The sequence below is a fragment of the Podarcis pityusensis genome, assembly GCF_964106645.2.
Source record: "Podarcis pityusensis genome assembly, chromosome: 10".
NCBI lineage: Eukaryota > Metazoa > Chordata > Lepidosauria > Squamata > Lacertidae > Podarcis > Podarcis pityusensis.
Window position 1 is genome coordinate 37,766,431 of NC_138035.1, and position 25,664 is coordinate 37,792,094.

The 25,664-nt window shown below is 43.6% G+C and overlaps 2 long non-coding RNA genes across 12 annotated transcripts in view; one reads left to right on the forward strand and one right to left on the reverse strand.

Moving 5' to 3' along the window:
• The window catches only part of LOC308457565, a 146,697-nt gene that overhangs the window by 90,414 nt on the left and 30,619 nt on the right, over positions 1-25,664 (forward strand). For 5 of the 11 annotated variants that reach the window (XR_013976989.1, XR_013976990.1, XR_013976991.1 and 2 more), the window contains 2 exons: positions 7,027-7,169; positions 10,929-11,097. This is a non-coding gene — a long non-coding RNA (uncharacterized lncRNA). Of the gene's footprint in view, positions 1-7,026; positions 7,170-7,266; positions 7,461-9,329; positions 9,351-10,928; positions 11,098-25,664 lie in introns of those variants that run through there. The other 6 variants (XR_013976993.1, XR_013976994.1, XR_013976996.1 and 3 more) reach the window with 3 other exon arrangements.
• LOC308486801 lies at positions 1,310-4,294 on the reverse strand. Its single transcript, XR_013991322.1, has 3 exons — positions 4,091-4,294; positions 2,530-2,848; positions 1,310-1,617 (listed from the first exon to the last, which is right to left on the reverse strand). It is a non-coding gene; the product is annotated as an uncharacterized lncRNA (long non-coding RNA).

Here is a 25,664-nt window from a genome sequence, read left to right on the forward strand (position 1 = left end):
CCTATGCCTTAATACCCCATCTGTAGAAAGGGGGATAAGTCTACTCTACCTCACAGTGGGTGTCTGGAGGATAAGCATAATGAAGGATATCCAAACTCACTGTTATCATGATGGTGGAGGGAGCATATAAATTATTTAGACAAATGCAATTCATGAAATGGATAATGCAGTGAGCATTGGATCTCACATTTTTAATTTCATGAATCTCCAATAAAAAACCAGTGACAGATATCATAGGAGAAAGTCAGCTATTTTTAACCTTGCTCTTCTGAGCAGGTTGAATGGCCCTGCTTTTGACTTGCATGCCTCATTATAGAGACCCTCTGATATACTGGCTTCAATGTGACTTCCCTCTACCTCCATTATTCCAAACTTCACCTTTTGGAAGGAGGAGGTTTCCAGGCTCTTTTGAAATGGGAGTTCAGAGAAGTCTGCTCCAAAAAGCCAGTGTAGGGATTCAGTGTTTGCATTAAACATGTACAGAAGCTGCCGGTAACTGAAGATGTCCATGGATCTCTTTGCACTGCCTTTAGGCAGCCGACAGACTGGATTATGGGAACGAAGTGGTCCGTGAGTCAGATTCAGTGGCACACTCCAGTTCTGTTGTGTCACTCTGATATCGTGAAGCATTTTAACTGGTGGTGGAAGCCAAATTTGTAGTTCATAGAAGCAGAAACCAGAAAAAATTGCCTCACAGGAGTGTAGACAAGCAGCCTGGGTGTACTTGCAGATGTTACAATAATTAAAACCTTAAAATCTTTCCACCAATGGTGCCAGGTTTCTCCCCTTCCCCTCTGTCCCTTCAAACTAAGATGCTGATAACTCACTCTATTCATACTCTTCCACACGGACCTTTAAATATTATTTCATGCATTCCTTATTCCTGGAAAATATATATTCACATTGCCTCATAATATTAAATCCTGCCTATATGCAGTTAATTAGCTATATGTGCTTCAACACCTCAGCACCACTGCTGCTCCTTTTCCACCTCCGCCTCATGATAGGGTTACATGCCCTGGGTATTGTGTTCTATGGACATTTCAATCTACAGTATTTTTATTACAGGCAACGACCGATTAACAAGCACCCAAAAGATGAGTGATTGCACACACGCACATGGAGTTGAACCCAGAAGTGACCCAAAAGTGTCACTCAACACATTATGAAATGGGAAGAATGGGGGCGGGGAATAACAAGGTGGGACACGCTGATACACACTCCAGCGATGCACACAGGGACCAGATCAGAATCCCTGATCTGGACCTTGTGTCAAAATGAATTCTCTCCACCACAAAAATGAGTTCCAAAGCTTTACTGCCAAACAGTCTTAAATACTAGTTACAATAAGATAAGTGTTATAAAATGGCCAAGTAGCACATTGCAAACAAGAAATGGGGTTCAGTCCTTTATGCTGTTCAATAAACTTTCCACCATCTGGTCCCAGAGGGAGATGCTAAGTTTGTTAATCATTGCAGAACTTCTCTTCAACAGCTGCTGCTGCCAGTACTAGCCATCTCCAATAAAGCACAGGCTGGCTTCTCATGTTTCAGCTTCCTGCTGTGAGAGCTCAGGACTTCCTGTTTCTGGTGATGAGTCATCAGATAGTTTAGTGCACTGAAATGGCAAAATAGCAGCCTTCATTGACTCTTTTGACAAAGTGCAACTTTTTGCCTTCGGTAAACTGCCTTTACAGCATTTTCAATACAATGCATTAAAACACAGCATTTTATGTACATTAAACTTATAACTTTAATATGGAGCACATGAAGGCCCCACCTTTTAAAGTTTTATTCCAGAGGACAGCTGCAGGTGATGTAAAAGATCTCTGCCCAAGTACCTGGAAAGCTGGTATGAGTCACAGTAGATATTATTGAGCTAGATGTGGTATATAAACTTCCTCTGTTTCTGTGTAACAGAGTGGTCACAGTATAGTCTCGGCTTCCTGCTAATAGTGACAGCACCTGAGGCTGAACTTCAGGTGAGATGAATGGACGAGAAGATTGATTCTTAACTTACAGAAGAAGGTGCCTAGGAAGCACCTTCCCTTCTCTTCCTTGGTCTGATGCACACACCAGGAAGACTTCTATTTCCAATCGTTTCTTTGCAGGAGTAGGAAGATGAGGAGCAGTGAATGGGTAGGAACTGTGGGTTCTAGTGTTGGGATCCATGGGCTATGATATCCTTGTAGACCTACATTAAAAAATAAATTAAAAATCCAGCTTTGCTTAAAGGATGAACACCTATCAGAACTATCCAACACCTCATACCAGTAAATGAATAGACTTTGAAAGTGTCTTTGAATCAGGTGTGTGTTTGAATTTTCACACTTCTTGTTCTCTTCCCCATCGCAGAAAAAGTGGACCTGAAGAAAAATCTCTCAATGTATGTTTATTTATTTTAAGGCGCAGCTGTCAAGTTCTGGCCTGACATATTTCTCTAAGATCATTTTACTTAGTACAGCAATGTGCTTTTTTCCTTTTTGCCTGAAGGTGACAGATGATACTTTATGAGTTTCAAAAATATTACCAGTATTCAGTGTGCTAAACCAGAGAGTAGTCATTAAGCTCCTTGTCTCCTGGTGCAGCGTTTGAAGTCATGTGCTGATATCGCTGGAATGGTGTCAGGTTAGATCTGCGAAACCTTGAGCTACTTTGTTGATGCTATGAGGCAGCTTCTTCACTGTTATTAATGTGCTTCATAGGCTGTAGGTAGCATTTTGTGTCTCTTTCTCCATCTCCCTTGGGCTCTTTGCTGTAAGCATTTTCATGCTGGTGATGACTTAATGCTGTACTTTCCATCAGTTTTCTCTCTGTCTGCCATTGTGACTCTCTTCCATTTTCTGCTCCTGAAGAGGAGACAGATCCAGTCATAAATGTTTAAATGCTTGTAGTAAAAAACCTCTGAAAGAATGACTATATACCGAAGACACTGCACATAATTTGTAATTTTCTAAAGTGCATTGAGAAAAAGACTTATCTTTTTGTGGGAACTGCCCTGAGACCTCCGGGTATAGAGCAGTATCTAAATTCAATAAATAATAATAATCTCACCTCCTTTACAAATCTTGCCTTGCCCATCCTATTTGGATTCTAAATGAAATACTACTGAAACCCAAGTGTGTTAAAATGATTATCTGGTGATAATTTACACAAAATAGAAGCCCCAGAGATCTCTGATCCAGCATGTGAGGAGGGGGTGTTACTCCCCCCCCCCACATGCTGTTTTCCTCCCCAGAATACCCCAATCTGCTATTTTTCTCTGACTCTTCCATTGCTTCTGAGTGTGGGATGGTGCTGATGCTTCAGATAATGTGTGTGGGAAGAATCAGACCCCTTCCCCACACACCATGGTCCTAATCCAGATCCTCATCTGTGATTGCTTAAAAGACAATTAAAACAATCCAGGGCCTAAATCATGGTCAATATGTCGACCATTTCGGGTCTTAGATCATTTCATTGGTTGCTGTTTCATATTTGCAAACCCCTTCCACAGCCTAGTTCTGAGGTAGTAAACCTGGACCTGTTCTGTACAACTTCAGGTGACAGAGGACAGCTTTTGTGACCTAATGTCTTTTCATACAAATAAATAAATCCTCCAGATTAAAAAAAAGATATTTGTGAGAGGGTTAGGCTGGATTGGGGTAGTCAGTGTGGTGGTTCCAGATGTTTTAAGATGCTTTTAAATGTCATTACTGTATCCATCTCATGAGTTACCCAAGAGACGGAATTCCAGAGTACAGTGAGTGTAACGGCCAAAAAGACCCACTTCTACGTTGTGATTAAGCAACCATCTGCTGGTCATAGAGTGGCCAATAGAGTCTTCCTTAGAAGATCTTAAACAGCAGGTTCTCGTGTACCAGGGAGAAGCAGTCCATAAGATATTTAAGTTTGTGACTTTAATTATCAGCAATGAAACTTTGGACTTGTCCTAGTGGCTAATGTGTACTCAGTGCAGATCTTTCAACACTGGGATAATATCTGTAAAACTGAATGATCCAACTAAGCACCCTAGCTATTCCAGCTTGCGCAGCTTCCAAACCAGGCCTAAGGGTAGCACCACATATAGCACATCAGAGTAGTGAGATTACCAATGTATGGAACACCATGACAAGGCTATTCCTTTCCAGGAACAGCCATAGTTGGCACACCAACCAAAGTTGAGTAATGAACACTCCAAACCGCTGAGTTCACCTGGACATTTGGTGACAATGAGGGATCTAGCTGCAACTCCACACATTGCACCTACTCCTTCAGAGAATGGAATTCTATGTGGAGGGAATTGTTTATATGGTGGCAGGGATATGGAAAGAAGCTACTGTGGGGAGATACTGCTGCAGTCATGAGCAAAGGCTCCCAGAATGAACACATCATTGTGCCAGTTGAGCCCTCTCCAAGCGAATGTACAAGTGTGGTCCTCTGGGGATGTCCTATGTCTGGAACCTGATATCAGTGTACCCCTCTAGCCCACATCCCTGATACTCTGAAACCCTGTGAGATTGAGGTTCCCAACTACACAGAAAGCCCCACATGCATACAGCTGTACATGCATAGAGGCCTCTTTCCTGCATTGAATTGAACACATCATCCTTGGGCAGAGAAGAAATGTTATGACCAGCGAATGGCGCCCAGTATTGAGAGCATGGCTAGCCAGCACAGCCAAGCTCATCCTTCTGCTGAGCACCTCAGTGCTTTTTCTGAAGAGGGCTTTAATGAGCAAAAGCTCCTTTCTTCTGTTTCCCAGAAGTTTTCTTAGATGCATGTTGATATTGGTATAGGCTTGCCAGGCATTGTATTTAGACATGTTACAATTCAGCCTGCACTGATGTACTTGAAGCGAAGGCCAGCGTTGCACAACTGTCAGGTGCTGCTCAGATACACCCACTGTTGTGCCAGCTGATAGACAGATACATCAGCACACTTGGGTGTGTTTTTTTTAATCTATCCCCAGGCAACATCTTGTTTATGTGTTCTGAGAAAAAAACGTATTAGCATGTTTTCAGTGACACAACAAAGGCACAATATAAAATACCAGGTATGAGCTGTGAGCTTGTTGCTGAGGTTGGCACTTCAGTGTTCCTGTTTCCAGGGTTACAGCTGATCTTTTTTTATGCCAGTTGTTCTCATCAGTAGTGATTTGGCTTTTTCCAAGGTCCACTATTTAAGCCTACATTTTTAACTGTCAAGCCCTTTCCCTTCAAATAAGGTTCATTACTCATTGTTCAGGGCACTGGCACCCACAAGAAGGAGGCTAAATTAGTGGCAGCTCTCTTAACATTTAGCATAAAATGTGCAAACCTCCATGAGAGTAGATGATTCATTTATCTTAAAAACAAAACAAAAAAAACAAAAAAATGGGGTTCTATTCATACAGAGGCATCTTCTGAAACTGCCAACTGGTTTATGACTTGTGAAATTCACAGTGCTTTTGAAAAATCACCTATGTGCTGAGCTAGGAAGTAATCTATTGTTTTAGCACTACTGCAAGACTGAGAAACAAGTGCCAACTGTAGGGAAAATGACTATGAGTGTCGTCCTAAGACTATAAAATATATGATGCAGTGCAACTGTAGGAAAGCTAGAAATGGCATTTTGGGAAGAGACTGTAGGTTAATGGCAGATAATGCAAAGGTAGAGCATGTGTTTCATATGCTTAAGGGCTCACATTTAGCCACTGGGGTCACTAGTTAGAAAGAAGATTGAGCAAACCTATGAAAGATCTCTGAACAAATCCCTAATGGATAGTAGCCAGCTAGATGCTTCTGACAATATAGTGGAACTTCATATATTCATATGCAAGAATGAATAATTTTGCATACAAATCTGTGTATGAAAACACTGGGAGAATATGTTGAAGGCAGCAGTTGTTGATAATAGACATTCTGACTGCAAATGGAATCAGCTGAAATTTGATAGGACAAGTGATTTTAACATGGAAACGCATGGTTCTGGAATAGGGTGATTCTATTTGAGAGAATGGTCCTTTATTTGAAGAGCTCCCCAATCCCAATTAGAGAACCCTAAGAATAGGGGGAGCCTCAAACTCTCCCATCAACAGCTAGCGCTTGGAGAGCCATCTGAACAGTCACACAGGTCACCTGATAACATTCCTCCTTAGCCCACTATGGTGAAACATATTCTATTTCTATTTAAATTGTGGCGATCTCTTCAAAATGTGCATCTATGCATACAAATAAGACATGCAGCTTTAAGACATGCATTACATGGAGGTGCTGAGTTATGCAACTGGCACCTCCATTCAATCCCTGCTAGGTCTGAATGTGTGAACCAGGGCACAGAGTCGAGGAAAGCAGGATCCAGTGAGAAAGTTTGACATATGGGCGGTGTGCTGGTGGTAGGAAGGGAGCAGACAGGTGAGCTTTGGATTCCCCAAAAAGGAAGCCAAAGAGAACAAGGAGGTAGTCTCCCTCCCTCCCTCCCTCCCTCTCTCTCTCTCTCTCTCTCTCTCTCTCTCTCTCTCTGACTATTATTTATTAAATTTGTATACCACCCTTTATCCAAAGAAAACAGGGCAATTCACAACATAAAAATACAAAATAAGAACATATTGTATTAGCAATCTGACCTAATCAGCCAAGCATCTCTAGGGTTATAATCTGAAAAATTTCCTCACCAGTTCATGATGCAGTTCACATTCCATAGTACATTACTACGTATGTTGGGATATTTTGTGCAGAATCATTTTGAGCAAGGATGCATTATTCTGAAAAATAATGAAATATTTTCGCTGAATGCTTTGTTGAGTGCTCATTCTACGGAATGCTGGGCTGTGTTTTGTAGCACAGTTTGAATGCACAATTGAATATTTTCCTTTGTACATTCTTGAGCTACTACTACATAGAACATGAGCATCTTTCTTAGTTTATTTTCAGCTGCCACACCTGAAAGTAACAACATAGCATGGGACTCTCTCCTACTGAAAACTGTAAGATAGGAATTTTTTTAAATGAGTTTGGCTGAATTATTATTAATTACATTTTTATGCAACCTTTTCTTTTCTTTACAGTGACCCTGTGAAATAGATTAGGCTGAAAATGAGTGACTGGCTCATGGTCACCCAGTAATCTCCTTGGCTGAATGAAGGTTTGAACCTGGGTCTCCCCAGTCCTACATGCTAACCCCCACTTGCTGTATCATCACTTTGTCGTGGTGAGTGGGCTTGCATGTTCCTATGACCCTTGTGAGAGAAGCCGTCAGGAATCTCGTACTCCCAGCAGGGTCACCCAAGGCGGTAAGGTCAAAGGAAAGGAGCTAGACAAAGAATGATCCAAGAAGTCCTCAACGGCAGAACAGGCGGATGATAACAAACAGTATGTTACAATGGCTGTGAAGGCCATGATCCTACACTTTGTCGAAGGGAAACTCCCCACTGGAGTAGAAATCATATATCAAACAGATGGAAAGCTCTTCAATCTGAGCAGGCTGAAAGCAAAGAGTAAGGTTACTGTAACTTCTGTCCTAGAGCTTCAGTATGCTGATGACAACATAGTGTGCACACACTCAGAGGATGACCTCCAAACCATCCTAAATATCTTTGCAGAAGCTTACGAAAAGCTTGGCCTATCACTCAACATCCAAAAAACCAAAGTGCTGCACCAACAAGTACAAAATAACCCCTCTGCAGCGCCACAAATCCAACTCAGTGGTGTAATGTTGGAAAATGTTGGTCACTTCTCCTACCTAAGCAGTTATCTTTCCACAAGGGCCAACATTGATGCCGAAATCCAGCATCGCCTGAGCTCTGCGAGTGGGGCTTTCTCCCGATTGAAGTGCAGAGTGTTGGAGGACTGGGACATTTGCAGGGAAACCAAAATGCTTGTTTACAAAGCTATTGTACTACCAACCTTACTATATGCTTGGGGAACATGGACCACTTATAAACGCCATCTCCAACTCCTCGAAAGATTCCATCAACAGTGTCTCTGAATTTTTTTACACTCACTTGGGAAGACAGGCGAACTAATATCAGTGTACTGGAAGATGCAAAGATCACCAGTGTTGAAGCAATGATACTTCAACATCAACTTTGTTGGACTGGTCATGTTGTGTGGATGCATGATGATCGTCTTCCAAAGCAACTGCTCTAGTCCAAACTTAAAAATGGATGTAATGCTGGTGGTCAACAAAATAGGTTTAAAGACTATCTCAAGGCAAATCTAAAAAAATGTAGTATAAACACTGACAACTGGTAAACACTGGCCTGCGAGCGCTCCAATTGGAGAACAGCCTTTACCAAAGGTGTCATGGGCTTTGAAGATACCCACACTCAGGACGCAAGGGAGAAACGTGCTAAGAGAAACGTGCATGCTTGGCAAATCCACACCGTGATCAACTCCCACCCGGAAACCAATGTCCCCACTGTGGAAGGATGTGTGGATCCAGAATTGGCCTCCACAGTCACTTACAGACTCATTGTTAAAACTGTGTTTATGGAAGACAATCTTACTTGGCTACGAGTGATCGCAAAGAAGAAGATGACATGCTAACCACTACACCAAGCACCACTTTGGCTCTGACTCATAGAATCATAGAATCATAGAGTTGGAAGAGACCACAAGGGCCATCGAGTCCAACCCCCTGCCAAGCAGGAAACACCATCAGAGCACTCCTGACATATGGTTGTCAAGCCTCTGCTTAAAGACCTCCAAAGAAGGAGACTCCACCACACTCCTTGGCAGCAAATTCCACTGTCGAACAGCTCTTACTGTCAGGAAGTTCTTCCTAACGTTTAGGTGGAATCTTCTTTCTTGTAGTTTGGATCCATTGCTCCGTGTCCGCTTCTCTGGAGCAGCAGAAAACAACCTTTCTCCCTCCTCTATGTGACATCCTTTTATATATTTGAACATGGCTATCATATCACCCCTTAACCTCCTCTTCTCCAGGCTAAACATGCCCAGCTCCCTTAGCCGTTCCTCATAAGGCATCGTTTCCAGGCCTTTGACCATTTTGATTGCCTCACATCCCACTGCAACAATCTTAGACTACAGGGTCTCCTCAGACCAAATTAATGCAGCTAATTCAGAAAAAGAGACTTCAGTATTGCATCCTCTAGCTAAAAGAAATAAATATAGTTTTAACTGTATGAGCTAGACTCTTTTATAAACATTGGCTATTCCTGGACTCCCAAGTGGCTAGCTTGGTGAAATAAAATGAAAGCTCTTGTACTTTTAAATATTAGGTGGAACAATCCAGAAACGTTGTTGTAGCAAAACATAACAACACACTTTATTTTCTGGGAACTGCACAAATTTTAAAAAAGAAACATACACTACTGTGGTTCAGTAGATGGCTTTGGCAATAAGGCAGAATGCTTGATGGTTGACCAGCCAAGTGAGTCAGGGGCAGAAGGTCATATTTACTGCGGTAGATTTTTTATTTTTATTTTAAATGTGGTTTTTCATCTGATATGTGCCCCTCCTGTTCTCCTTAAAGCAAAAGCCAGACTTTTGATTCCCCTCTTCCAGTGTGAAATTTACATGTGAGGTTCACCCTGTTTTTACACACAAGGGGCCTGATCCAAACATGCTTGTGAACAGCGTGGCATGCTGCACAGCCATTCTTTGTCCAAAGGTCCCCATTTCTATATTCAGATAGGTGGTGGGACAAGGAAGCTTGACAACTTGCTGAAAAGTTCTTTTTCCCTCCCATCCTCCTACTGCAGCATTATTGGGAAACATGCCAGAGTCTGGCTTGCTGTGGCAGCTGAACCTGAGCTCATGGTTTTTTGCTCTCCAAACCCACAAACCCAGGTTCAAACATTGCAATGAGCCAGACTCTGCAGCAGGAGTAGGAGCAGGGCCACTGTGGACCTGTAAACTGATGTTGCCTGCAGTGGCCAGCTCTTCCTCTGCTCTTCCTTCACTAGCCACAAAGGACCTTTACTGCATATTTTCCCCACACTCCTTTGAGTAAAATGGAAACTTTATAATACACTATCATTAAAACCACACAAGTAATTTTTCCTGGATTAGCAAAAAGCAAATACACAAAGGCAACTGTAAGGCATGTATTTACTGGGCAAAAATGATCCAAAGCAAAAGACTTTTCCAGGCACAATTTTTATTCACTCGTTTCAAATCTTACATTTGGACCAGCTGTGGACCTACATTTCTGGGTCCTGAAACTTGATCTGCTATGTGGGCCCTTTCACAAGCAGCAATGAGGTCTAGGTAACCACTATTATCTTCTTCAATGGGGCTGCACAGCGACAGATCACCGCCCTTTTACAACATTACAACCCAGTGCTATTTTTCTAGAAAAAGGGGTGCCGGAAGTCACCACGAACTCCTCCCTTGTTCTCTGGCACCCACCTGAGAGGTGTCAGAATTGAGTTCAGTTGGAAAAAAACCTGGTGCTGCTGACTCTCAAACTTTGGGATTGTTGAAATATATACAACTAAAAATTAATCAATACTAGACCCATTTTTTAAAAGCAATGTGAACTGAAGTTGCTTCTGGGGCCACTCTGGGTTTAGAGCCCTTGTTATTACTTTCCTAGCAGATCTGTCCCTCATTTGGACATCTTGTTTGCCATACCAAAAGGGTTGAAAATCCTAGATTACACATTGATAGGACACATTATATTGATGCTATCTAAATAATGGTGCCTTTTCCCAAGCTGTATAGTGGTAAGGTGCTAAAAATTTGCTCTGCCTTATGTGGAAAGGTTTTACCCAATGGTCTATGATCACGAGAGTCCTGTGGATTGCAGTGGTTTTACTACATTTCAGGGAATTCACATATACTTATAAACTAAGTTTAAGCATCTTACACCAAAGATAATTTAAATATGCAGTTGGGTTTGTTTGTTTTTCTAGTCCCAATCACTGTGTTGTTTGTTTTTAAACTATCAGAGATCAATTTAATAATGTGTCCTCCTAATGTTTTTGCTGCTTCTGCTTCTTATTAGGTTTTGAAGACATCTCTGGTTACACGTGTACGGACACATGAATCGTATCTCTAAATAGCTCTGATTAGACTGTGTGGAAATGCCTCAGAGATGCCTTCTTCCTTTCCCACAATAACTTTCCAGAAGACAGAACATCTTGCTGTCTGGACACGTTAAACCTTTGGATGAGGTAATATGAAAATTCTTCTACTGCTCTTATTTCCACTTGTGTATGTTTTTCCTGGCTCAGAATCAGTGACCCAGTTATTGTAGCTCCTTAGTTCTTGTACTTCTTCCAAAGTATTTTGTTTATCTTTGAGCCTGCGAGCTCATGTGTGTGCACACACGTTTTTCCTTTCCTGCCCTTTTGCCTCTTCCTCACAGTAGACCTGAGAGGTGTGGGAGGTTGGCAGCAATTACCGTACGCTAATGTTGCACTTTGTGCAAAAGAGTGAACTGTGGGAAAGGGCAATGAATGCAAGGAGTAAGGAAACAGGTCCACCAGATATCACGGGCCAATCTCCGTTGCTATGTTTGGGTCAATATGTGGGAGCTCTTGTACCTAAGACTGAACTTAGGCTTAGGAGGCAGGTAGATTTTAAGGGGTCCCACCACTTCCCCATTTCTCAGACTTGAGATAGACTCAGTGGTGTAGCGTGGGGGTGTATGGGGGCAGTGGCCCCGGGCATGAAATTGTTAGGAGCACAACATTTCAACACCTGGTGCTGTCTCAATACAGCTGTGTGCTTCCATCGCTGGGCTCTGTTAAAAATGGCTTTTCCATGCCAGTCAGGAATAATCTTCTTCTTCTTCTTCTTCTTCTTCTTCTTCTTCTTCTTCTTCTTCTTCTTCTATCTCTCCAGCTGCAATCTCCAGGGTGGCACAGACACTATTTCATACATACCCCCTCCATTTCCCTCCCACTCACCCCCAACTCTGTGCAGCCTTGGGTGATGGCAACCCAAGCTACACCACTGGATAGACTTACTGCAGGAAGCATGCACCATCTGGAGAGGATGTTTGAGTTTCTCCGTGACTGAAGCTTCAGTGTTCTGAAAAGACTCTCCTCCCTGAAGGGGAGGGGAGGGGTTGTGGTCGGGGCCCGAGCCCCGGCTAGCAGGGGGCGTGGCCCCCTGCCGCCCGCTGGCGGTCAGGCATTGGAATAATGTGTTGCGCTGTGTGGAAGTGCTAGGTGTGGCCATCGCCTATGCCTTCAATTTTTAGGGGTATTCCGTTAAAGGAATCTGGGGGTCGTGTATTCCGTCCGATGCCTGCTTGGCGGGAGGCCTTGGCACGACCTTCGGTGACAGCAGGGGTGAGCCTATAGTTGGATTAGCATCAACAGGCTCCACCTACTGGTGAAGAACCCACTTGTTTTGATCCAATGCCTAAGCCAATACCTCTTCAATTGCTGTAACCAATAAAGTTGTGGCCTCTTCTAGCCCATTAACCTTATATCACGTGTCCCTGTGTCTTCATTTCTCTTCGCCTGGGTCGGGTCCTCGAACCACAATTCAGTGTTCTGTGTTCCTCTTTTGTGTGGAGTAGGAGGTAAAAGCAATGTGGTCTCTGGTCTCTTTGTGGCATTGGCTGGCAACAGAACTAGTAGAAGTCAACTTGTTTGTCTGCATTCCCATTTGTGTTAACAAATAAGCCCTGTGCATCTTATGGACTCTGAGGACGTATCATGTCCACGTCTATGCTTATCATTTCTTGAGGTGCACTGACAATATTGTGCAGAAGACAAAGCGATACTTTTGCAGCGATGCCCATTTCCCATAATAATTTTTCAGACTCTTTGCTGGCCTAGCACTTGAAAGCCTGCACTTGAAAGGTTTCTAATAGCCTCTCAGGCACAATTAAAGCTTCTTCTTCTTCTTTAAAGCCTAAGTGGTTTTGGTCCACTGGCTTCAAAGAGCCAGCATGTCCCATCATGTTCTTGCTGATCCGTTGAGAAGGTCCTCTTGATCATGCCACACATCATATGCACCAAATCCATACGCAGACACAATTTTTTTACACAAATAAGGAATAACCTTTCTTTGGAGACTTGCAAATATTTGGGGAGGGCTTTACAGTCTTTTTTGCAGCATGGGATGGGTAAATAGGTGGCTGACGTTGCAATCACTTACCTGAGAGTCCCAAGGAACAGAATGACCTTATTTCTGGATTGCACTGAAGGAATATTTGGAAGGACTAGAAAAGCATTGCTTCATTTATTATATATGAAAGCTGCTAATATGCACTATCAAAACCAAATCTTGCATGCATACCCTTCCAAGTGTCCCAAAGCCAAAGCTCTAGTACTGCCCATTACTGGCTTTGGTCCCACCAAAAGCTACCCCACAGCCCCACAATAGATTATCCATAAAGGAAGGTGGCCCTAGGAAGAAAATATTGCCCACCCCAGGCTTCTATGGGTAGCAAAACAGGGGCATCTTATGAAGATAATAGGCGTAATTGCCCCATTCTCTTCTGAATGGACTCTCATGTTCTTAGCAGCTGTATTAGCATACAATGTACATTTTGTACAGCACAATGTACAATTGCAGCACAGTGTACATTTTGTACAGCCAAGGATTCACCCCCACATTTCTGCTCCCATGATCCTCTTTCTTTCTCTCTGCAGCACCACTGCTGCTACTGCTATGGTCACCACCATTTCCCCCTGGTGTTGATACTGCGCTTGTAACAAACAGCAGTGCAACAGGCAGAAATCTCATGAGAAGACAAGCAGTATTTGTTGAATGTTGGTCTGCCATGCTGTTGCTACAAGCAAGAGGAGCTGCCAGGTGTCAGAGGGCGGGGGCAGTGAGATGGTAACTCTCATAATAATACTTTTTTTTTTTTTTTGGCAAGGAAGGAATATCTCAACAGCAGACAAAGATGCTGGGTGACTCTTTAGCTGTGTAAAATATGTGCAGCATGTCATTCCTAAACTTCGGAACTTAATTCAGGGTTTTGGTACCCCCTGAATTAGACACTCTTCGTGCTAGACAGGAAATTAGCTGGAGACAGCAATCTCTTGGAATGAAGGAAGACTAAAAATTAAAGGTATTCTGGAGTTCCCCCTTCCTCTTTCTTTCTTTTAAAGAATGCATACCTTAATCTATTCAGTGATGGCAGGAGGGATAGATTTTGACTCTACACAAATATCAGATGGTTAAAGCTCCCTGTTTTTCATAAGCAAGACATTCCAGGACTAGTAGGTACATGTTGCCTATTCTAAAGTAGAACATGCTTGGGCCAGTAACAGATAGACAAAGGATAATCACGACAGGGAATTTCCTCCTCTGCCTTTCATATTTTTTCAATCGTTTTGTTCAAGTATATGCATGAGAAAACCTATTGAAATATATCTGGGTTGTTGTTATTGTTGTTGTTTAAAAACAGTCCTCATGGAAAGAGCGTGTGAATGGTTCATCCAGTGCCACGCTGCAGCTCCAGTCATTGCATGATGGGCAGTACAGAGTTTGACAGAAGCAGGGGTTGTGTGGTTCAACCTCCTTGCTCAGAAGCAGAGTGATCCAGCTACAAACACATGCACACCCCATCCAAGCAAGCTGTGCAACCCAAACCACAGTGCACCACAAGCCAAGAGCAGGTCACTGCAGTGAAGTTTAGGCAACCCAAATGGCTCACAAAGCAAGCCAAGACACACAGCTACTGTGTTCCTCTCACATCAGGACCACTGTGGCATGGAACTGGAAGCAACATAGCATGCATGGCTACACTGGTGCTCAGTCTGCCATCTGGATTCTCTGGCTTGCCAGCACATATTTGCATTACTGAAGAGGAGAGCTGTTACAGGCGGGTTACAGCCAGTTTTAGGCTTATTCATATACTTAACTAATAACCAGGGAGAAATTAATGCAAAGGCATGCCTGGGTGAACAGTCGCATTTCCATCACACCAAAGTGTCTCCATCATTTTTCTTTTTACATTTTGCTGTTGTTGTTCTTTGAGGTTTGTGTGCTCCCTTTTCTGGGGCTAGAGGACAAATCTATCCTAATTTCTTAATGAGGCTAGCAGCAGTATGACTGCCAATATACTCCCTCCCCACCAGTGTTGCATTATCACACTACAGTCTTTTGAATGTTTTCCCACCTTGTGATGTTTTATAGGAAAGTGTAGTCTAGAAATGCTGGAATTATGAGCAAAAGCTTAAGATGTAATTGAGGCATGCATTCATTAGTCCTCGGGAGAAGCCTCATTACTTTGCAGCAGCGCGATAAAATACATTTATTTGTTTATATAAGAGACCCGTTGTGGTGTGGTGGTTAGAGTGTGGGGCTAGGACCTTGGAGGCCAGAGTTTAAATCCCTGCTCAACCATAAAGCTCACTGGTTGACCTTGGTCCAGTCACCATCTCTCAGCCTAAACTGACAGGGTTATTTTGAGTGTAGAATGGGAGAGAGGGGAGAACCATCATGTAAACCACTGTGAGCTCCTTGGAGGAAAGTAGTGGTAGAAATTTAGTAGTAGTAATTTAGTAGTATGAAATCACATCCACCCAATGCATGCTGGCTGGAGCTGATAGGAGCTGGAGTCCCTACTGCTGATGTTCAGTGCAGATGAGTTACATTCTTAATGTCCTTCTCTTAAAAGAAACAAAACCTTCAGACAGAAACAGAGAGGTGCTTTGCAGAAACGAGAATGGAATGGGAGCCTGGAATTATGCTGGATCACTATATTATAGGCTGTAAAGGAGGATTTGGGGGGAGGGGAAGCCCCTCCCCAGTGCAACTGCCCCCACTAGGCTCTTCATCTGAATTTGATTTTGCATTTATGCACTTCAGCTCTTTCATGCATTGTATAATAGAGAAATGACAAATTAATTGCATGCTTCTCCCTCCCTTTTGTGGATCTATTTATTAAAACATGTGATGCCAACTCAGCTCTTTGGAATAGATGGTGCAAAGGCACTTTAATAATTACTATCATTCTGGGAAGCCAGCCATCTCTTGGTGATTTTAGCTTTCATTTCATGTAGTCCCTTTTGCCACTGAATAATTCCTTTCCCCAAACCCCTAAGAGACCACAGTAAAAAGGATATGTGGTTCCTATTTTCTCACCAAGTATAAAATGACTTTTTAGCACATCCTTTCTGCCCTGGAAAGGCGCATGCATTGTTTAGAGAGCATCAGACCTGTGCTACATTCGGTGGAAACCATAGTAACAGTATTGCCAGAAAATGGCAAATAATTATTTGGGTCATGCTAGTACATCAAGGAACATAGTAGATGTTAGCTGTATTTCCATTAAAGTTCATTGATCTATTATATCAATAGTGTTGCCATAGAGTGGGGGGAAAGAGGACAGCGAGTTGACCTTTTTAACAATTGCAGTGCTCTGCCTTCACCCATAGTGCAACATTCCCTGTCATAATAACTTTTTGCCAGTGCAGTATTTTCTTTGGGTTGCAGCCACTGGACAAGGACAGGAGGGCCACTCAGTTCTCTTGTGTCAGCAGAACACAAAGATATGCAGGCATAGTGGATTTACACGGCTATTGTTGCACCATTGCACTGGCATGCCGATGCCAAGATAACAAGGGGCAAAACATAAGCAGAGTTTGGGGGTAGAATGGGGCAGGAGAGTGAATTGCATGGTTGCTCAGAGGCTGGCTCCACCTGGAATGCTTGCGTCACATTTAGCAGCCACAAAAAAGTGCTGGATTAATAAGAAGAGTTTGGATTGGATTTGATATCCCACTTTATCACTACCCAAAGGAGTCTCAAAGCGGCTAACAATCTCCTTTCCCTTCCTCCCCCACAACAAACACTCTGTGAGGTGAGTGGGGCTGAGAGACTTCAGAGAAGTGTGACTGGCCCAAGGTCACCCAGCAGCTGCATGTGGAGGAGCGGAGACGTGAACCCGGTTCACCAGATTATGGGTCTACCTCTCTTAACCACTACACCACACTGAATTTTACAACAAAATGGACAAGATATCATTACAACTGCAATATGTAAATTTCAGCAACGATTACAGAGAATCATATTGCACAACAGTGATGATTGTTGCATTAAATGATGCTCTAAGCAGCTGACAACAAAAGACAGATTTCCGGGTAAGGTCCTGTTTTGAAGATCTTCCACAGATGATCACACACACACATTCCCATGAGGAACTGACAAACAATCATACTCCCAAATTAGTTGCAAAGGGTGGCATCCACATGTCAACCAAATACTTGGCCCCTCCCAAGCATTTTAAGGCCCTGACTGCAGTTTTCACAACTGGGAGGACTTCAGGAACGTTTTCTCTCCAAAAAAGGTTATTAAGTATAACGGAAACAAAACTATGATTATCTTATTCTGAAGTGTATTCAGAGTCCATAATGACAAACCACCAGCATTGGGACAGTCCCAGCATGGCTGTGTTGGCTGGGGCTGGTGAGAGTGGTAGTTCAAAACATCTAGAGGGCCCCAAGTTGGGGAAGGATGCCCTGCAGGTACCCTGGCACAGGCGGAAGCAGTCTTTCTCAAGTATTCATCTGCCACCGCCTCATCTTCAGCTTGTTATAGGGACCATCTCTCTTGCAGCTGCCAACCATGGCTTATCACCCCCCCCCCCCCGGTTTGTATTGTCTCCCTGCAGCCATTCAGTCTGTGCTACTGCAGGGACCACTGTAATAGCAGGTGTATGAAAATGCTGCATGGCAGACCCAAGGAAACAACAGGAAGTAACTTTTCTTACTACCATATTTCTATACTGCTTTGCCTGTTAAATGATTGCCTGTCATGCCCTGTAGAAAGGCACCACTAAAATGATGATGATGATGATGATGATGGCAGTAACGTTAGTCACGGGTGTTGCTTTCAGAACTCACTCCACTAATGTTGTTCAATAATATCTTAATCCTTTCTTCTGTGCTTCATCTGATCTAGTTAGAGCTGGGCACAAGTGGCCTGTCAAAATGCACCTCCCTGTTTTTGTGAGCAGAGAAACTGGAGGGACACTTTCCATGAATTTTCAGGGGAAAGGAGATATTCTTCCACAGCTTTTGTGGGGGGGCCCCTCACCATTAGCAGTGGCAGCAGCAGGGAAATCCAATTCTGTTGTATGGTGGGGCAGATTTGAGAGTAACTCACATGTGGTGAGGTTTTATTTTATTTTTTACCTCTGGTTTATTGCATTATTTGCAGATAATCTTGCTAGAGATCTAGCTGTTCCCAGAAACACACCCTGAAATCATCCCAGACTCAGAGGTAACTCCGGTCCACTCACATAAAGAACATACACAAGCTCTTTCACAAGCTCCTCTGTGACCTTTTCACATCCAGAGTTCATCTTCCAATGTTATAATTTGTGAGGTGGGTGTGAATTGGGGTTGTGTAAATCTGCCATACTGCTGAACATTATGAATTCCAGTGAAATGTTCCATCTTTAATTTCAGACTATTGCAGTTTCATTTGGACATGTGTTTCTTAATTCTACAATGTTACAAAAAAGGATAACCGTTCCTAGGAATTTATCCCAGAAGTTGCCATCAAACGTCACTACTCATTTTCCGCAATCCGTTTGTATGTGTGTTTTTAATGCCTCATTATGGCTTTCTGAGCCACCTTTGTGCAAGCTACAGCTAGGAGAGGTTGCTAGCTGACCATGAATATTGTGCATTATTTTAGTGTGTTCACAAAAATCCATACAGTTGCTGTTCAGATCTTGTGATGTGGGCGACATGCAAGAAAATCCAACCTATTTGTGTTATGTTTTAAACGAACAACCAACATCTACTTGAAGCATGGCGGGATTTTAGTTTTCTAAACCCTTGATGACACACTTTGAAAATCATGCTGCCCTGTGATATTACATTGTAATCACTATTTGATTGATTGATGAGACCCTAATATGCAGGGAGGAGTGAAATGCATGAACCAATCACAGAGAGAGTGCATGGAAAAGGTCAGGGTGGAGGAGCCCTTCACTTTGTTTCCTGAAAGATATTGGATATTAAATGTCAGATACAATCTTTGTCATGAAAATGAGGTAACAAGGCACGGGTGTAACCCTACTCTTCGAACGACAGTCGTGTCATTTGCTGTTGTTAGCGCTCAAATAGAGCAGGGGGAGGGGAGAGAAATGTATCACACTTCATTCAAACATTTAAATTAAGACATTAATTTAGGAATGGGAAACAGAGGCATGGAAACCAGCTTAGGGAGACTGCTTACAAATATGGTTTGTAAGCACAAATACGGTATTACACATACTATACAGTATCTTGTTTCTCTCCTAAGCCTTGGGAAGGCATTTGAGCCTAAATATTTAGGGGGATAGTGGGCATTTATCCCCCTCCCTGAAAACCTCCAAACCTACAGTTAATTAACTTCTGTGGTTCTGCAGGACTAGAAGTTAGTTGCAGAGGAGGTTCAGAAGGGAGGGTCACCTAGTTGCTTAGGCAATCTGGCAATTTTTCCTATACGTATTCCTGCACCAAGCTGCTGAAATACAGAGTAGGATGGTAGGGAGAGTTGCCTTGTTGTTGTCAGGACCCGGAGTCAGGAGTAGGTCAACAATAAAAGACCCAGTGTCAGTGAAGTTAACCGTTTTTTCAAAGAAACCAAAACAGTGAAGGGCTAGTGATCACAGCAGCTCTTCCCCACTGAGGTCTTGCCCCAATGAGAGAGTTGCCAGGACTGAAGGTCCCCACTTTCCCACTGCTCTCTCAGACTCCTCCTCCCCCAGATGGTTCCCAGGCAATTTCAGGCTCCTTTGTCTAGTCCAGGCATTGGCAAACTCGACCCTCCAGATGTTTTGGGACTACAGCTCCCATCACCCCTGAGCACTGGTCCTGTTAGCTAGGGATGGTGGGAGTTGTACTCTCAAAACATCTGGAGGGCAGAGTTTGCCAGTGCCTGGTCTAGTCTCTCTTCATTTCTCTTCATGTTCTGGGAGACCAGGCTTCTTCAGCAGACCGTCTCCACTTTGCCTCCCCTCATCCCGCTTCTGCCTCTGCTTCTGGGCTGCTCTCTGCCATAGCCACTTCCTGCTCACTAAACCCTGTTACCTCTTCAGCTTCCAACACCTTCGTCTCCCATTCTTCTCCCTCCTCCCTCTGACCACTTGTCGTTGTCCCACCACCAATCCCTTGGCTCTGAGTCTTCTTCCCATGGGGGTTCCCTTGGGGGTTCCCCAGCTTGTGCCTCCTGCCACTCCTCTGCATCCAGCCAGTCCGTGTCAGTTGTCTAGGCAACTGGGTGACTCTCCCACCCTATTTTCTGATACTGTACTGTTCATTTTCCACATCATCCTTTGAGGTTTTTTTTTTTAACAACTACTGTATAAACATTTGCAATTATTCTTTACATATTTTACCCCAAAATATGTATTTTAACCTAAAATATACATTTTGGCATATTGGCTTTTTTGAGCTAAGGACACAAAAACCAGAGTTCAAGAAACAGAAGGGTAACTGTGTTCCAATCCACATAGTAGCCCAGGCCAGCAAATCAAGTCACTTCACTTCTGAACTAAATGCTCAAGCATCCCTACCACAACTAACCATCAGTGAAAGGCCGGGGGTGGGGTTCCGCTTTGTAGCCCATGAAATTAGGGGGTTGTGTTTTGGCTCAGGCATAACTATACTGGGCATGAGAAGAGTTGGCTTTTCAGTCGAACAAATAGGAGAAATAAAATTACTTCTGGGAAAGAAAGTGGGGAAAGAGATTTGCTAACCTTCACACACACACAAAAAGACAGCCTCTGAATTTGTACATAAATCCACCCACTGTGCTCAGCAACTTTTGTCACTCTCACAGGAGAACCCAGTATGCTTTTCTTTAGTCTGACTGTCACCTTTTCATTGTCTGCTTCTTAAGCATTTCTGGAGGTGAAAAAGGCCCCAATTCTCCCCTGCATTTCTCACCATTCAGACTGTGAAACATTTTGCAGTTATGCCAGAGAGGTGTAAATAACAACTCAAAGAGCACTGCAGTCCAGGAGCTACAAACTTTAAAAATAACCATAACAGGGGGCCAAACAGGTTCTGAGCAGCAGCTCTCTATACCAAGAGGTAAAAATTAAAACAAAATAAAATGCAAGGAGCAAAACAGTCCTGCTGGCACTACAGGAATGTGTGTGTAAATCTAGGGACACAGCAGTCAAAGTTGAAAAACAATTTTGCCTTCCCCTGAAACTGGTGCTTTTTTTCAGGCTCTAAAATATCTCCCAAAAAGCCAGTAATAAGAAAATCGAGATTGCTGGGATATGATGTCAACCCCACTTGCCATGCCACCCACCTAAAACCAATTTGCCTTGCAGATGCACATGCAATCAAAAGCAGCTTAGACTTCAGATGTGGAGGGCATAGGAAGCACAAGGGCTTCCCTGTCTCCTCTGCCACATCTTCAACATGAGGGAGGAAAAGAATGAGAGAGTATAGAAACAGAAGGCATGAGCCATTTGCTTTTCCCATTCTGCCCCGCTCCCCCAGGCCTCTGATACTTTCAGACTGTTTCCATAGAACAAGATTTGACGCCCATTTTGGTTGCTTGTCCCCTCATGGGTGTCTTGGCATGTATACCTCATGGGGGCACATTTATTTTTTTCATTTATATCCTGACTTCCCTCTAAGGAGCTCAAGTGAGTTTCATGGTTGAGTGGGAACTAGAACCCCTGTCTCCCAAGTCTTAGTCCAACATTCTGACCGTACACAAGGCGCCACACTTGCTGTAACTTCAGCAGCTATGGGATCTCCTGAGATAATTAATGCTAGAACCTTCCTCTGCTGCTGATCCAATCAATGCCTTGCTGTACACCTATTGACTGGCCATGAAAAACCGAAAAATTCAGGTGCTTCCTCGCTTCCCTCCTCCAAAGCTCAACTGTGCCACAAACTTACCCTCAGTCTTTGCTTCTCTTCCTCTCTCCCTTCCTGGAAAGCCTTCAAGAGTTATCCATTTAATTACTATTTCCCTATGTTTTCTCAATAAACCTTTGCTTCTGGAAGAATGTCTCCCTTAAATACTTCACTCTGCCATCCTGACTATAAAATAAAAATCAGATAGGTGTCCTTGGCTCCTCTGTCTTTTGGCTAGAGTGCTAGTTTCAATGCCAGCTCTACTGGAGAGTTAGCAGCCTGTTCACCAGCAGTAGGGAGCCAGGGTCTAGCAGTGGAAAGTGGTTCCTTTAGCACAGCCTACGCCAACCTGGGGTAGTTTTCAACTACAACTCCCATCTGCCCCAGCCAGCACACCCGTACTTCCATCAGCCCTATGGTGCTGGGCCTGATAGGAGTTGTAGTTGAAAGCATCTGAAGGTCACCTGGCTGAGGAATGCCACCCCAGGACTTCTTTGAACACCCAGAACACTGAAGTATCCTGCAGACATTTTCAGAGGCACGTGTCCTCCTGCTCTTTATTTTTTAGTGCTCTTGTCTCCTTAAGCAACTTCTATTAGAAGCTTGGCTTCTTCTTGAAGTAAGGTGGGACAGCAGTACCCTGGTCTTTGGGTGGGGATGGTGGAAGCAACCATAACAGTGCTGGGCCCCTAAGAAAGAAAAGGAAAAAGATTACAATGGCCAGATGGGAACAGTGGACAGAGCTCCTGCACCTTTAATAGCTGTGTGAAAGAGGGAATTTCAGCAGGTGTAGCTTGTCATTGAATAATTAAAGGTGCAGGAGCCCTGTCTTCTTAACACAAGGAGAGAATTGCTGGATCATCAAGCCAATGGTCGATCTAGTCCAGTGTTTCCCAACCTTTGTTCTCCAGCTTTTTTGGGGACTACAGTTCCTACCATCCCTGACCACAGGTCCTGCTAGCTAGGGATGATGGGAGTTGGAGAACAGCTGGGGACCCAAGTTTGGGAAACCCTGATCTAGTCCAACACCTTGTTCTCACAATGTCCATCCAGGTGTCTATGGAAAACTCTCAAGCAGGACTCATGAACAAGAACACTCCCGCCCCCCTGGATGGCTTCCAGCAAGTGGTATTCTTTTCTGAGAGCATTACCTCCCCACCCCACCCTTTATATCCTCACATTGGCATCTATTAGCCAAGTCCAGGTGCTCTGAAAGTGAGCCTTGTGCCTTCTGAATCCCAAGTGAAACCATTTCGAAGAGCTCCCTCCTGGCAGTTATGGGAGACCTGCCAACCCAGACAGTAGCCAACGCTGGAACACTGAAACAGGCACGGCTGCTGTTCCACTGACTCTCGCCCGTCCTGAATTCCAGCCATCGCTTTCTTATTACTAAGAATTCCTTAGTGCTGCACAAGCATTTGTTTAATGAGAACCAGATTTGGGTCATAAACCTTAACCGTATCAAGCCTTTTTTTGTTAGCTAATGTTTACCTTCTAAGTGAGGGTTCTCTCCCCCCCCCCCCCACGGCCGCCTGCTCTCTCCCTGCCCTTTTTTGTTTGAGTAAAAGGGCACTGCTATAAAAGGCATGCATGGAAGCAAAGGAACCAGAAAATACTCTGAACTGCATGTGACTTGCAGCTGCAGGGTTTCCCACAATATCGAGGGCTGCCTCAACAAAGTGGCTTATGTGCTTTAACAAATATCAGCTGTTTGTCGGGGTGTAATGAACAAACTCAGGCTACAGCGACAACTGCTTCAAGTAATTATGAAGACAGCTTGCAAACTATAGCCCCGCTTGTTTTGAGCCCCCAGTGACGGCAGCCTGAATGCTGTTCCTGCCAGCTTGATTTCAAAGCATGTTTCTTTCCATATTTCAAAGGTCAGTGTGCGTGGTGGTGGCCAGCAAGAGGCTGTGGGTGTCAGGGAGACAAAGGAAGCCCTCTGAGGGCGTCCAGAATTCTGGTCCGTTATTAGCAGCCTGATAATGTTAACAGTGACTAGTTTGTCTTCATTATGACTAAAGCTGAGAATGGCGTCCCTTGTGCGAGGTGCTAGGCAGATGCACTGGCTTGGTTCAGATATAATAAAAAGCCACCATTTCCTGCTATATGAGCCATGGTGAGCCTTGGGTCATACACTCTTCACACACCAGAAGATATTGCAAGCATTTGCTTCCAGTTTTAAATGAACCAAAGTTTCTCCATGAAATGTGAACTTGGGGAACCATAGCTTGTTTGAATGATGGTTTCAGAAAAAGTCAAGATCTGAAAGCACGTGGCGTATTCAGCTAAGTTTTACTCAGCATAGAACCACTGAAATTAAGTAACCTAATGAATACCACTCATGGGCTGGATATGACTACTTCTCACTAACTATAGTTTAAGCAAACAGCAGTTCCCTGAGTTTGGACTACAGGTGAACTGTGGTTTACGATCACCTTCCAATGTCCTCTTCTGGGGTGAAAAGAGGAGAGGGGGGAGCATGCAAACCTGAGACTTGTCACAACTTATTCACATGGTTTTCCTGTTATGTTTCAACTCTGTTACTGAGTTGTAGGGCTCACAATCTAAATGAACAACACATTGCATATGAAATGGGAACAGTATTTCTTTCCTTGGGCAAAGTAACATGCATTCCCCAATGAATTCATCATTTGAAACTATCTCCTTCCAAGCTGTTCCAAACATAAAAGCCAATAATAATGAACAGTTACAGAGTTAAGGTAGAAAGATAAAATAAGGGTTGACCAAGGGCCTCCAGATATTGTTGGATTTCACTCCCATCTACCTCAGTCAGTCTGGCCAATGGTCAGGGGGAGTTGTAGTCCCCGATCGCATATGGAGAACCACAAGTTCCCCATCCCTGAAGTAAATGAAATGCAAATGTAAGACATGGCAGAACAAAGGCTTTTCCTGAGTAGAGAATGGCGGACAGTTGACACTCAGGAGATGGAGACTTAACCATGAAGCATATGAAAACTAAGAAAACAGTTGATAGCTTAAGTTTCCTAAGCTGCATCAAGGCAGATCATCACAGCCCCACCTGAAGTCTTTGCAAGACATCCCACAAGAATGCTGCTGTGCTTACAGTTGCTAATGTCTGACCTAACCAAAGTTTCTCTTATGTACTGTTATCTGCTGGGTCACTTGGCTAAATGGCCGGGCAATGCTTTCAAAGCTGCTCTAACCCTGCCTGCCTCCCTTCCTAGTGCAAAGACTTATTCCCAACCTCCTGCTGGAAGGAAACACATATGCGCCATGAAAAGAACACAATGCCCAAAGCATGCCACAAAATGACAGCGGGGAACAATACATGAAAGGCCACGCCAGATGTTGCAAAGAAATAACTGTGCAGAACGGCTGCCATGTGTCCTCGCAGTGAAAACTAAGGGCTGGTGGGGAGGATGTATATTTGCAAACACATGGCAAACATGTGACCGGAAATCTCAGTCAGTTGCTTGCATCCATATTGTTAAAGTAGAGGATGTTCTTTAAGTACTGGTTGTCTAATGAAGCTTCCAGCTGCCACTTCTGGTGGCAACAGCCCCAAGCCAGATGTGGGGGAAGTATCGCAGCCAAAGAAGAGGAACTTCCTAGTGTGAGACTTTTGCTCTGCAATTATTTTGCTTCCCTGTCCTCCATCTCTGCTCATCCATCCTGATTTGCTGTCAGTCTGAATGGGCAACATTGCCTCTGTGTGGTTAATTCAGTGTACCCAACAGTTACAAAAGCCTCTGTGTAAAGAAACATTCTACTAATGATTCTTCTTTAGGAATTTTATAATTCCCTTTGAGGCGAAAATCACTCTGGCTGAATGTGTTGGTAGTCTTCTTCATATTGTTACAGTTAAGTATTGCCATCTCTTAGGCTTATCTTGCTGCCGCGCTGTTTAGAAATATTTATGAGAAGCAAGTGAGCATTGCCTTAATTTTCAGCATTCACTAGCCATG